This window comes from Mustela nivalis (assembly GCF_964662115.1).
Source record: "Mustela nivalis genome assembly, chromosome: 3".
Taxonomy (NCBI): domain Eukaryota; kingdom Metazoa; phylum Chordata; class Mammalia; order Carnivora; family Mustelidae; genus Mustela; species Mustela nivalis.
This window is the reverse complement of record NC_139022.1, coordinates 132,972,319-132,987,438: the sequence shown is the minus strand read 5'-3', so window position 1 is coordinate 132,987,438 and position 15,120 is coordinate 132,972,319. Positions and strand designations below refer to the sequence as shown.

At 45.4% G+C, this 15,120-nt stretch overlaps 1 protein-coding gene across 2 annotated transcripts in view; it reads right to left on the bottom strand.

Annotated features, from left to right (window-relative positions):
* Nucleotides 1–15,120, bottom strand: part of ADAM19 (ADAM metallopeptidase domain 19) — an 80,280-nt gene that overhangs the window by 57,073 nt on the left and 8,087 nt on the right. The gene's annotated exons all lie outside the window — the stretch shown is intronic.

The following is a 15,120-nucleotide window of genomic DNA, read 5'->3' as shown; positions in this document are numbered from 1 at the left end:
AACCTCTTCTGAGCCTCAGGCTCTGCATCTGTAAACCCATTTACTCATTCGACAAATATTGACTGAGGCCAGGGGTGTGCTGAGCACCTGCCAGGAGACTAGGGGATGTGAGTGGAACAAGCACAGGTTTTCCGTCCTCCACCCAGCACCTGCCTCTCCCATCACGAAGATCAGAGAAGCAGAAGTGGGGCAGAATAGGCCACTCAGCAAATATGCCACTTTAGCACGAGGATTGGTTTGCACTAAAGGTGACTGAGAAGCAGCAGATACAAAACAAAAACAAAAACAAACAAAAAACCCAAAATCAATCCAACCAGACAAAACCACAAAACCTCTCTGTCCTCCCTCTATTTGCCTAAAAGTAGGACAAAACTTCAAAGGCATCCCTCCTCCCCTCTCTACCAGGAAGGACAAAAGTTAATCACCAGAGACAACTTCAGCTTTTTTACTGACTAGCTTCTTCTGCCTCCCATTAGTTCCCCATATATCTACCTCTCCACATTTTACCATCTTTGGAAGCCTAACTGCTTTCCTCTGTCCTGTCATTTCTCTACAGATTTATTGTTCTTTGGGAAAGATGCTACATAAGCCTGAATTCTAACTCTTGGAGTTACTGCTCATTTTTCCCTGGGTATCTCTTACGTACACGTTAATAAACTTCTGTTTGTTTTTCTCGTTAATCTGTCTTTTGTTACAGAGTTCCCAGCCAAGAACTTAGAAAGGTAGAGGGAAAATGATTTTTCCTTTCCTACAAGGTCGGCTATGAAAGCACTTGGCAAACACCAACAGACCACACAGAAGGTGGGTATGACCATCTGGTCGCTGGAGGCCAAGTCACTGTTAAACAGCCTATCTTCCTTCCTTCCTGGAATTGCTGCAAAGCCATTAGGCAACCAGCTTCCAAGTACCCCTAACAAGCTGCCTACACATCTATGGAGGAAGGGTGCTTAAGCAACTCTGTGTGTGTGTGTGTGCACGCGTGCGCACGTGTGTGTGTCCGTCCATGTGTGCGAGTGAGTGTGTGTTGAGGACAGAGAGGAAGAGTGGAGTAAAGGAACAGGAACTAAGGGTCCTTATTCAACATTTCTGCTTTCCTTCCCCCAGCCGTATTCCCCCCACCACATAACTGAAAGGCTAGTTCAGTCTTTGCACCCTTACCCAAGCCCAAATTTAGCACCAAGAACTCAAGAGATAAAGAGCTTCTAGAATACAAGAAGTCTGCTATCTCTCCCAACACTTAGATCACCTCTTTCCCTAGCATTCCAGTCTCCCTTCCAAAGGAATCCCTTCCCATGACTTGCCTTTCCTTTCAGGGGAGGAGGGGGCTTGGAAAAAGAACCATGCCTGATATAATGCAGCCATTATAGCCCCTTTGGCCCATGTGGACCTCTCTCTGGGGAGACTGATGCAAGAGGAGAAAATGTGGAGGCTGCCAGTTTTCCACAAATCTGTAACCTCAGGGAGAAAGAAGGAAAGGGGGCAGTGGGGCACATGGGAGCTATGGAAAGGACTGGAAAAGAGCCATAAGTACAGAAGTCATAAAGACCCTATTTCTCCTTAAACCAGCTGAGGAAAGCCTGGCCCAGCCCCACCCACTCAATGATATCATTGTTTTAAACAAAAGCGGGTTTGAGAACCCCCAGAAAGGCCCCCAGTGAGGCCTCAGCTGCTAAACAGGCAGAGGTCTCACCAGTTCCTGGGTGATTAAGTGCTTAGAATTACAGATAAGGAGGGAAAACTATGTAAAAGCCCAAATTACAAAGATAACCAGGGTAAGGACAGACGTTGCTTCTGCCCAGCCTTTTACGGTCATGGAAAGAGAACAGGACACTACTTTACACTTAGATTTTATTTGTGGATCCCCACCATGATCCCACAAAGTTGGTGACTGGAGATTACTGTTTTCATCTAATGAGAAAACTAAAAACCTGAAAAAAAGAAGTGGCTTGTCTGAGGTACCAGCAGGAGCTAAGGACAAACCCAGGGGCTGGCAGCCTTGTCCTGCTACCTACTCAGTCAGGACACTCAGATTGGCCCTGGAATCCATCTCCTCCCTCAGCCCAGAGTCAACGCATCTCTGTCTCCTTGACTCCCAGCTGTAAACTCCTCTGTAATGCATCCTCTTCTCTCCATATCAACCAACTCTTCCCTAAATTCGACCACCATAATTTCTCACTCAGATGATAATTAAACTTTTGAATGGGTCTTAGAACTTCCCTAGTCTTGTCCCTTGGAATCCCTCCTACACTTCAGTTGAAGTAGTCCTTCTCGAATACATTTTGGGTGCTATTACTACCTAAGTTTCAAAATACTCTTTAGCTCCCCACTGCGCTCAAGGTAAACAGCTAAGCCATTTAAGAACCCTTTGAGGTCCTGCAAGGATTCACCCTGATCTACCTAGCCAACTTCTTCCCTCACCTTTTCCTCCAGTCCCCTCCCTCTCTGCTCTAATCACAAAGAACTTCTTTACATCTCCACATGGTAATCTTGCTGTTAGGCCTTTGTTTCTGCCACTTGTACAGCTTGAATATGCCAACTCTATCACATCCTCCTCCCCCCAACCCTACTTCTTCCTTACTTCACTTCCTCCCAGAAGCCATCCCTTCTCTCCAGTTCAGAGTATGTTTGTTCCCCTTCCCCAGGTCCCACAATGCCCTCCACTTCCTCCACGACAGCCCTACCTTGTTCCGTAATAATTTGATTCCCTATTTCCTCCACTAAGCTCTAAGCCCCGTGACAACAGAGACTGTGTTTTGCTTACCACTGCTCTCCTGGGAACACCCATGACCTAGCCTAACGCTTGCCTCATGTCTGGCGCTCACAATATTTATTAAATGAAGGAAGGAAAGACAAGAAATTAAGAAATTAAGAGTTCCCAGTGAGTAGTCTAGAGCTCAAGCCCAGTACAATAGAAACCCTCATCAGAAAAGCCAATGATTTGGGGTGCCTGGTTGGCTCAGTTGGTAGACCTTGCGATTCTTGATCTCAGGGTCATGAGTTCAAGCCCCATGTTGGGCATGGAGCTTACTTTAAGAGAAAAAAAAAAAAAAAAGAACCCGGGATTCTCTGACCCAAAGTCTCCCCACAGCTGAGTCTGATCAAGACCTAAACTTGTACCATGGTGCCCAAGGGCCCATTTATTTAGTATTCAAGGTGTCAGCTAAAGGTCTGTGTATGGCACTAAGTTCCACACAGAGAAAGAGTAAGCTCATTTTCTTAAAATCAAAGTACTTCCCGGGTGAAGTGTAAATGCAATTTCCTTCTTAGGACAGAACCCATCCAGAGGCTCCAGTATTGACCCCCTCTTCCCTTAGATTTTTCTTGGGATACTCATGCTCCATTGACCAAGCACAAAGGTTGGGGAGTGGAAATATCCTCCAATTTCTAGAGTCTAGATGAAGAGCCTAAATGCATCCTGGCAGCTTGGGAGAAAACAGAAGTCTTGAAAGTGGAACTTCCACACTTCTTCCAAGCCCAAAAGTACATCCTCGCATCCATCTGCATCCCGCCCACCATGCACAACTTCTTAAGAGGCTTTCTCCAATCCCTAAATTGGGAAGAAGGCACTTCTGTCTTAGGCTCACCCCTCAGTCCATGACTCCATCCACTAGGTATACCTCTATCTACTTGACTCAACCTGAATTTCCTTCTTTGGGGAGGCCTGGAGGAAAAGCTTCTTCTCATCCCATGTGTAAAAAAATACAGCCTAGGGCGCCTGGGTGGCTCAGTGGGTTAAGCCGCTGCCTTTGGCTCAGGTCATGATCTCGGGGTCCTGGGATCGAGTCCCGCATCGGGCTCTCTGCTCAGCAGGGAGCCTGCTTCCCTCTCTCTCTCTGCCTGCTTCTCCATCTACTTGTGATTTCTCTCTGTCAAATAAATAAATAAAATCTTAAAAAAAAAAAAATACAGCCTAACTTTAGAGTGTACTTCAAGCATCTTCCCTGGAAGTACCCCACCTACTTCCCTGATCACATGGTTTTACCTGAGGGAAGAGAGTCCAACTCAAAGTCAACAATAAGAGAGACTAAAAAATTGAGCTTCAAGGCACTGAAATCCTTCGGTAGCAAGATGTGGAGGAAAAATAAAGTCCTTCCCTATTCCCTACATAATACCCTTCTGAATTAAAATGATTTGGTTAGTTGGAATACTGAATTCCTAAGAGATTATTAGCAGTACAGCTTTGGCTCCCCTTGATCCAGACCAAATATTTATATATTAATTTCTCAGTTTGAATTCCTTTCTCATTCTTCCACTCACCTCTCCTCCCTCCCTCATCCAAAGCTTCCCCTCCTTTGGACAAACCTAGGAGGTAAAATGCTAAGTGAAATAAGTCAAACAGAGAAAGACAAATAACATGTGACTTCACCTTCATGTGGAACCTAAAAGCCAAAAACAAATGAAAAGCGGAAATAGACTCATAGATAACAGGAAACAAACTTGGTTATTGGAGGAGGGGGAGCTTGAAATAGGCGAAGGGGATGAAGAGGTATAAACTTTCAGTTATAAAATAGGTCATGGGATTGCCATGCCCAGCATAGGGGATATAGTCAACGATACTATAATAACTTTGCATGGTGAGAGATAGTAACTAAATTTATCCTGGGGATCATTTCAAAATGTATAAAAATATCAAGCCAGGTACCCTGAAACTAATGGGCTACTGTACATCAATTATACTTCAATATAAAAGACAAAAAAACAGCCTCCCCACCTTGCTCCTGCAAGACAGAGCTCCAAGTGACTGTCCTTATGGAAGCTTTCTCTATCCCCAGCCAGAAAGTCTCTATTCCCACCTGCCTCCTCAGCCCTGTATTTTCAACTCTGTTATTAAATTTGTAATTTGCCTTGAGTTATGCCTGCATGTTTTCTGTCTCACAGAGAGCAAACTGTCAGAGGGCAAGGATGGTGCGTTTGCATATACTCCCTACAGCACATAGCGTAGGAGTTTACACCTATGTGCTCAACCAGCATTTGTTGAAATCAACCTTGGGGAATGGACCCAAGTTAGCTCTGGCTTAGCAGGCAGCAGATCCATCAACTGATGAATGAATGAACAAAATGTGGTATATCCATACAATGGGACAATATATAACAAAAGAAAATGAAGTACTTATACATGCTATTCAACATGGACACAACTTACAAACATTACCATAAGTGAAGAAGCCCAGTCACACAGACACACACACACACACACACACACACACACACACACACATTATATAATCTCTTTTATATGAAATATCCAAAATTGGCAAATCTCGACATTAGTAGGTCAGTGGTTGCCTGTTGCTGATGGGTGTGTGGGAGAATGAGGAGTGCCTGCTCATATTAATTTGTCAGGGTTGCCTACACGACCACAAACTGAATGGTTTAAAAAACAGATTGATTATCTCACAGTTCTGGAGGCTAGAAGTCTAAGATCAAGGGGCTGGTGAGCCATGCTTCCTCTGAAAGCACCAGGGAAGGATTTGCTCCAGGCCTCTCTCCCAGCTTCTGAGAGTCCTTGGCTTGTGGCAGCATGACCTCACTCTTCACACAGCCTTCTTCCTATGCACATGTCTGTGGCCAAATCTCCCCCTTTTATAAGGACACCAGTCATGTTGGATTAGGGGCCCGCCTTTCTCAGCATGATTTCATCTTAACTGATTAAATCCACAATGATTCTATTTTCAAATAAGGTCATTCTGAGGTCCTGGGGTTAGGGCTTCAACATACAAGTCCAGGGGACACACTGAACCCCATAAAACGACTAATGGCTTCTTTTCTGGAGTGATAGAATGTTCAAAAACTAGAACATGTGGAGTTACACAACTCTATTAAACACTCAATTGTATACTTTGAATGGATATTCTATCTGGCCTATGAGTTATAGATCAATAAAGCTGTTTTTAAAAATGGCAGGAGAGCTGGGTTTAAAGAGTGTCCCCAACTCCAAAATCAACCCATTGATGAAAGTGTATGAAAACAAGTTCTCTCCATAAGTCTAGAGGATGTAACTTGGAGAGAAGCCAAAGAAAATGTGCCTTTATCCATGTGTTCCATGTAAAGTCTCCTGATCCAGGGACTGAAACCTAAAAGGTGATTTTCTAGAAGTACCTTCCAAAGAATACAAGGGTGTTCACTTCAACACTGTTTGTTAAAAATGGAAAAGAAGAAGAAGAAGAAAAGAAACAGCTTGAATGCCCATCAATATGGGGTAATTACATTAATGGTGACATCTTTATTATTACTGAGTCTGGATGGTGGGTATATGGGGATTCACTATTTTATTCTACTTCTGTGTGCATTTGATGATTTTTCATTATAAGAAATTTTCTAAGTTAATTATGGCATACACATACAATGGAATATAAAACAGCTATTAAGAATTGTTGCATAAAAAATCATCTGTAAATTTACATGGATATGTGCCTATCATGAGCTCTCACATTCTGCTTTCTGACTGCAAAATGGTACAGCCTTTCGGGGGTAGACGCTGTGGAATGAGAGGTACAACTGATGCAAATTTAAACCATTTTCAACATATATGCTATATGACCTTGCAACTCTATCTGTAGGTATCCATCCTACAGAGATGCTTGCAAGTGTTCTCAAAGACAAGGTGTCAGCTGATTACTGCAGCATTATTTGTAATAACAAGAAATTAGAAACCTAACTGTGCATTCATTGGGAAATTAATAAATTTCGATCGATCCATTTAGTGGCATCCTATGGCACCATTAAAAAAATGAGACAGACCTATAAATATGCTAATATGTTAAGCTATCAAAGATAAATAATAAAAAAGCCAACTATGGCAGAGCATAGAGAGCATAATCTCGTTTATTCTAAAACTCTATTACGTGTGTAATTTTTTTCCTAGTATTTTATTATCAAACTTTTCACACACTCCAAGAATTTCTTGTATAAAATTTTTTAAATGATTTGACGCCTGTCTGTGCTCTATTTCTAAGTGAAAGAAATACACACATAAAACTGAGGATACAGTATAACCCCATTTGAGTAAATTTACATGGAAACTTACAAAGGGTTAAAAAAAGTAACCTAGGTAAAATGGTAAGTTCGGGGTAAATGCTCCCACACCGGAAAGCCCATGATCGTTGTTATCTTAAGGTAAACAACCTGATGGCAAAGGGATCCTCAAACTCAAGAAATCAATCCTGACTTCCTCCAAGGGCACTGCTTCCCTTTGCTCTGACCATGGTCCATCTAAGGCCAGCTGACAGCTTCCTCCCATTCATTTCACCCCGTGCTCCTGCTGCAGGGCCGCCAGGAGAAATAAGCCTGAGACAAAAGAAAGCCATGGACATCCTTCCTGGCTACACAGGCAGCCCTGGCTGTGGGTCCCTGGAAGGAGAGAGAGCCGGAACCGGCGGACACATCCTGGCCTCCTTATCGCACAGTTCGGGGCCTTGCCAAGGGAGGAGATGGGCACTGAGTCCGCAGGCACAGAAAAGATGTACAGTTTGGCTGGCTGGAGAGCCTTGCAAAGCTGTGTTCGTGAGATACAGTGAGGTCAAACTGGCTGTAGCTGGAGAGCAGGAGGGACATTCCTCTCTCAGACCATGCGTTTTAAGGTCAACCCTTCCATATTACATTTGGAAACCAACTCAGGGGAATTCCCTCTTACTGCGTTCTTAACTGTTTTTCCGACCCTACAACATACAAATAATAGCGACTATTTATTGCACTTTCATGGCACACCAAGCACAGTGTACATCCTTCAGCAACATTACGTTATCGAATTCACACAACATCCAGCGAGGTGGCCACTATCACGAGCCCCACCGAGTGGATGAGGAAACAGATTCACAGAAGTGAAGAGACTTGCCAAAGCTTACACTGCCAGTGGGTGCAAGTAGCAAGCTCCGAGTGCATACCACCCGGACAATACTACTATCCCACATTGAAGTCCGGATACTAATCAGGGCCTAGGACAGTTAGAAAAAAAGGGAAGCGGGAGGGCAGGATGGGGAAGAAATGCCAGTTCTAACAAGACAGAGCCTACTAAGCAAGAATAAGGCATCTGAAGACATCTGTCTGTTCACAGCCCCAGCTAAGAGCCTGGACTTCAGAGTCAAACAGATCTGGCTTCACATCCTGGCTCTCCCCTTCCCACGCAGGGGCCCCTGAGCAAGTCACACTGCTCCATAACTCAAGGTCCTCATCCACCACATAAGACCGATACAAGTACCTCTGCCTCAGAGTTGTTGTGAGGATTCACTTAGATGAACCATCTATGGACCTCAGAACAGTTCCTGCTACATAGGCAACTTCTACATGGTAATAACTACGATTACCATAATTGTTGACATCGTTATTAATATGTGACCATCATCCTCAGCAAGAAGCAACCTGAAGGCAGATGGAGCATCCGAGAACATGACCGGAACTTAGGAAATGCTGATGAGTGATAACCACACATGCTATTTCTCAATATGTTTTTCTCTTGTCACCTCATACTTGAAATAGCCACAGGGGCCACATGCAATGCTATGCATTACCCAGATATTTCAGAAAATATTTGTTTTTGCTTTTGCATTAATGAAAGTTATTGAAACCTGCTTGTTATGTGCTGGGCATTGGACCGAGCTCATCCCAAGACATTACCACTAAACCTCATGAGGTGTATTTGTTTCCTGTGGCTGCTGTCTATTTACAAAAACTCAGTGGCTTTAAACAACAGGAAATCCTGGTTCTGGCAGCCAGAAAAATGACAATAGTCCTACTCAAATCACCAGGTCAGCCAGACTGGATGCCCTCTGGGAGGTGTCACTCCTTGCCTCAGCAGGCTCCCAGGGGCTGCCTGCATCCCGTGGCTTGTAGCCACATCAGTCCAGTCTCTGCCTCAGTGGTCGCACTGCCTCCTCCTGTCTACGATCAAGCACCCCTCTGCTCCCTCTTACAAATATAATTGTGATTTCACCGAAGACCCACGTAGATAATTCAGGATAATCTCTTCTCAAGATCTTTAACTTAATCACACTCACAAAGACTGCTTTTCGTCATATAAGGTAACATATTCTCTTGTCCCAGTGATTAGAATGTGAATATCTTGGGGAGGGCGGCCTTTTCCAACTTAGCACACTCTGCAATGAAGGTATTAATATCTAATTTCTATGCATGTGGTAGGAGATAGTAAGAGATGGGTAGAACTGAGTTTGACTCCTGGCTCTGGCTGACATTGGGTAAATTACTTAAACTCCTTCCATCTGAGTGTCCTCACATATAAAATGTGAATAACAATAACACCTCTTCGAAGGGGTGCCATGAGGATTATCTAGAACAGTACTGACGTGCCTCTGCAGTGATGGGCTCTCAGTATATGCTCCCTAAGGAGTGAGTATTATTATGAATACAGATGAAGAAATATTCAGAAGGCAGGTGACTGCCAAAGGACACCTACCCAGGAAGTGTCAGTGCCTGGAACTAAATCTGGGTCTCTCTGGTACCAAAGCCGGAACCTGTTCGACTCTATGGATTATGGAATTTCGGGCTTACATGCTCCTGGCCTTCAGAATCAACACACCTAGGTTATTTCAATTCTAGACCCTCCCTCATACTCTGTGTGGCAAACGTACGGCTGCATCTCTTCAGAGCAGCACTCTTAATTACTGAAACTGAATTTATGCAATGGCCCCTAAGACAGCAATAGCATGTCTCCAGTGGTTTGGAAATAATAAAGACCTGCTTATGAGAGAATTCGGCTGGCAAAAAGATCACCTTAGATTGGCTGGCAGTCCATACGGTCTTCAACTCCAGGGGTTCTGGACAACACAGGAAGTGCAGATGAAATCAATCTCAGCCTCCAAAGCTACAATTGGAAACTACATCTCAAACAGGACCACGAAGTGTCTCTGAGGCAAGGTGCCTAGCACAGCGCTTGGAATTTGTATCCATTTATCATTCCCTGCCTCAGAGTCAACACAGCAGGGTTAACTCAGTTCCCTATGCTTGAGAAAACGTTTGAAGTAAATTCCAGACCCTCGGAGGCAGCTCTCATCAAATTCTGGTGTCCCCACCCATCCATTCAACCATTTCCTCGGCACCAGGCTCTCTGGGTTACACGATCTCCACCGCAGGGAATGGGCAGCCCAGCTGCGTGCCGAGTTTGGAAAAACATTTTGAATGCTTTAGATCTGCCAAATACTCGGTGAAGGAATGATATCCTCTAATTTCTTAAGCCCTGTGTATTTTAAGTGAAATGTAATCCATATGTCTGTTGACTCATTTCAATGAGACTCCGTGAAGCATGGTTTACCAAGAGCATTGGGATAGCGCCTAAGCCTTTCTTAAGCTTCCCTTTGATCCAGGAAATTGAATTTTGCCAACAACAAATGAAGCTCCTGACAAGAGAGGGTCAAACGGAGCAGTCCTTTATCCTAAGATAAGATGTTAAAGCCTACTCCCACCTCAAGAGGAGGCTGGGGAGGTGGATGCAGCAGAGAGTGCCGTGGCCTGCGTGTAGTCAGGATCTTCCTCTGGATCAGCTATGTATTTCCACCAGGCTTCTTTGGAAGAGAAGTGGAACACTAAGAGGTGGCAACCAATCCAGCCTGTGTCTTGCTGAAAACTCCTTTTTTGCCTGCTCTTCTCTCCTCCTCCAATCCTCCAGTATGAGAGAATTCAAATAGAATTGAGGGGAAAGGAGAAAACGAGGGCTCTGGATCACTCCCTTAGCAGTGAATGAATGCTGATTTCCCAAGTTGTCTCTTGACTTCCAGGACACCAAAAGCAGTCTGCTTCACAGTGACATCTCTGAGGGACTAATAAAAAATTAGAGCGATGAGGAGAGATGAACATCAGGAGTAACGGTGGACGCCACAATCACTGAGCCTCTAAAGGCCCAAGTTCTGCCTCGACAGTTACTGTTCTCCATGAGGTCTGGAGGTAGACGTACACACAAAAGAAAACAAATGTCCATTCTTATTAGCTAGACTCGTGCAAACAGGATCTCCCTTTCGCTAGCTGGGCTGGAGCACAATGAGTGGAATGAGACCAAACGAGATCTCTCCCTTTCCCAAGCCAAAATCTGAATCTTATCATCGTTTGGACTCAAGGAAGGACAGTATACCGAGGAAATTAAGAGTTCCAGAATGTGCTCAAGAGACCAGCAGAGAAAAGTGCATGGCCAAAGGTCCTCTGGGCAGAGTGCCCACTAGTTGAGCTGCTCATGTGTTTTTGAAGGTGACCTTGTAACCTAGTGATCCTGCCCTAGAGTAATGCAGTCCAATGAGCATCCTGCAAGCTGATTCAACAGCTCAGTGGGCCCTCCTTGGGAAAAAGTACATAAAGGAGAAAGGAGTGAGCCAGAGCCTACATTTCCTGGAGGTGTTCATCTACCTAGATGCTTACAGCTAAGGAAGATTCCATTTAACTTCAGCAAACAAATTTTTGTTCTGTACAGCTTCTGGGTTGATGAGGCAGTCCTCAGGGATGGGGGGAAATTATATGCAGAAACAATATTTGTGGCTTGTAGAAATAGCAGCCTATAATTTCTTCCCTGTCATTTCCTTTCTTGTGTTTATGTTGCCTAAGTGGTGAATCCTGAGCTAGGAGTTCATTCTCAACTTCAAGGTCCATGGTTTTGCAGCGTTTGCCTTTATCCCAGTGCCCTAGTTTCGAAGATGTCTCTAAACTGAATGTCTCTAAACTAAATGAAAAGCAAACTCCCTGAGGTCAGGAGTTCTGTTCTATTATTCTACTGACACCATGTCCTTTAAATAGGTAGTGTGAGAAAAAGCTCTTAGAGCCCAACAGGGACAAAATCCCCATTTTACAGATGAAGAATGTTGAGTTCCAGGAGAGCCAGCTGGCATGTTGATCGTCATCATCTGTCTCTGAGTTCAGTCCTCACTCCACAAACCACACTGCCTCAACCACAAGTAAGGCTCTCCTAATAACAGCTCTGCACCAAGCTTTGCAAATTATGTGTATGTCTGTTGAGTGAAGCAACATAATACATACTTTTGTTAGAGTAGAATACCTTCAGATGTACAGTTGAGTCTAAAAAAACAAGTATGGAACAAGATACATAGTATAATCTCATTTCTGCTCCTCCCTCCCGGACAAAAATAGCTGCCAGTATGCGATTGTGTTTTCTGTGTTTTCGAGGATCTGTGTGCATGTTCTCACACACGCAGCCAAGGTCCAGGGTATCCCCACCAAACTGCTAACAATGGGTTCTTCTTGAGGGTGGGAGACTTTCACTCTTTTACTTACCATATTTTGGTACTGCTACATGTTTTACGACATGCATGTATGACTTTCACAGTTAAAAAATCCTGAGCAAGAAATAATAGTAGCTGCCATTCACTGAGTAGGACTGAAGCCAGGCAGCGTGCTGGCTTTCCACACACCATCTCATTTCATCCTCCCATGGTTCATGGCATGGACTATCTTTATATCCCAGAGAAGGAAACTGAGACTTAAAGATCACACACAGCTAGTAAGCTGCAGAGCTAGAATCTGAACCTAGGACTGTCAGACATGAGAGCCATATTAAGATTAGCCCCAGAATGCCACTCCTTTTCGTCCGCACTCAGTAAAGCGTGTGTGTCTCCGATGCGGACGCATCCACTTATCCTGAGTTGCTTCACAGAAGGAAAAGGCTGCCGGTCGTCATGTTATCGAATTAAGACAACGTGGGGTGTCTGCTTCCTGAGCTGAGGGCCCGTTTGCTATGTGCCTGCTCTCCTGGCCCACCCCCCGCTCCTCCATCCTCACCATTCTTGGCAATCTCTTCAAGTGCGAATTCCATTAAAGGTCTGCTCACTGCTATTTTGGGCCACACATTAGCACGCCGGCTCTGACTTGATGGGAGAAGGCCAGACACCTCGGGATGATGAAAAATATATTAGAAATGTCCTCTCCCTTCCCTCACAAGTTCCAGAAGTCCTTGCCTACAGCCGTTGCCTTGAGAGGCCCGAGAATCCAATATATGGGGAAATGCATGGGGGGGTGGTGGGGGCTGGTGAGCTGCAGAGAAAGGGAACCTTCATAACCCATCAGGGGCTTTGAACTTGTCTGTTGCCTCTCCTTGGACTTGTCTTCTCTTCGTCTTCTACACACTCACTTCCTCACCTCTTTCAGGTCTTGACTCCAATACTAATTCACCACCAAGGCCTTTCCTGACCACTGTGTTGAAAAGGCCCTCCCTCCTGACCTGTCCCCCCGCCCCCCACTGTGGTCTTGGGGCATACCACAGTTCCCTTTGTTCTTTTGTTTACTGTTCCTGACACTAGAATATAAGCTCCACAAGGGCAGAACTGTTCTGCTTACAGCCAGGTCCCCAGTAGGGACGCTGGGCCAGCAATGCTATAAATGCATAATGGACGAATAACAATGAATGAATCTGTTGAGGAAATTCAGAACCAGAGCTTGAGAAGTCACCTGGCACAGGGCCTAGCTTCCCCTCAAGTATCATGGGATTACAAAAACTTTAACGCAGCACTTTGGAAAAAATCAGAAAAGCCTCGCTCCCTGACCCCTCCCCACCCCTGAGCTGTTTTGAATCCGGACTCACAAGCACCATGAATGAACCAGGCTTGGGGAAATAAACACACTAGGAAGTCGTGTGCAGTTAGAGTTCCGCTTGCTAACACATGTTCAAAAACAAAAAAGCCCAATTTAGACAAAAATAGCAGGAAGCCGTCCCCCAGGGATACCTGGTGAGGTCATACTGCTTGGCTCGGCTGCTTCCATTTTTGTCAAGTCTCCTGCCTTCTGCCAGCTCAAGGAGGCCAGGAGCCGTATCCAGCCCCCCGCTGCTCGCTGGGAAACCAAAAGGCTGCGTGGGGCAGCAGACAGTAGAACTACGGGAGGGCTCTGCTCCGGAAGCTGTCAGTGTGGGACCATAAAACTCAGCACCCTGCTGCTCACTCACCACGCTCTGTCTTGAGCGCACTGCCTCATTCACAGCCACCCTATGGCGGTAGCTTACTACCCTCGTTTTATAGATGAGGACACTGAGCTGACATACATCATAGCCAGCGGACCCAGGTTACACAGTTAGGAACTAAACCGGTATTTTTTCCAGACCCAAGCCAAGAACACAAATGATCCTAGTCTCACCTCTCTCAATTACTTGCTGTGCAACCTTAGACAAGTTCCTGCCTATCTCTCCCTGATTCAAAGTTCCTACGACTATCACACAAATGGCCAACAGCGTAAGACCATCGCACCCAGTGTTTTCTAAGACATCTTCCTCCTCGAACTTCCTATGACCTCTTGCACAGGTTCCAAAACGTGAGGGAAGAATGAGTCCCGGGATCCCATTTGGCCATGACATCCCCCCATCACTTGGACCGCCCAGAGGAAGCTGAAGGGTCAAGGGGTCCTCTTGAGGCCCAATAGGACAGATTAGCCGCGGGTGGCAAGAGGGACATTCAGCCTGGAGCTAAAGGGCTAAACGAAAGCAGACTCCCGAAAAATCACCAAGAAGAGACCCTCGGAAGGCATTTCCTGCAGGACCAGAGGAAGACAACACAAGGAGAAATCCCAGGCAGGCAGAGTCGACACCTTCTGGGGACAGAGCCCGCCAATTCTGTTCCAGTCAAATGGGACAAAAGGAAGCCATTCTTGCGGTGGTTTCACTGTTAGGAGGAAAGCAGCAAAGATGATCGAGATGCCCAACTTTCCAGCTTCCCGGAGGCCACCATATTCTGGAGGCAGAGGAAAGATGTGGATGAAGCCAATTCCTGTCCATGCTGCTTAAGGCATGCTTTTACCACACTACCAACACGACTCACCCTCCTTTGCAAGTATCCAAAAGCCCAAATTTGGAATAATTTATGTTCTTGCCTCCTATCCAAGCTTAGCAGCCATTCCCATCCTTCTGGATACGGGAAGGTCCCTGTCCATCCCTTTCTTGGCAGTGATGCGTCGATTACTCATCTGCTTCCAGGGGACTCCAGAGGCTGCCAAGAGGAGGCAGGCAGTTCTCTGAGCCATGCAGTCTTATCTGGGAGGTCTGCGGGGCAGAACTAGTTAGTGGGAAAATACCAGAGGCCTCAGCATCCCCCAGCCAAGGAAGGAGAGTGCTCGGGTGGCCAGACAGATTGGGAATGGCCGCCGAGCAGCCATGCTTTATGTCTACTCACCTGCTCAATAACATGA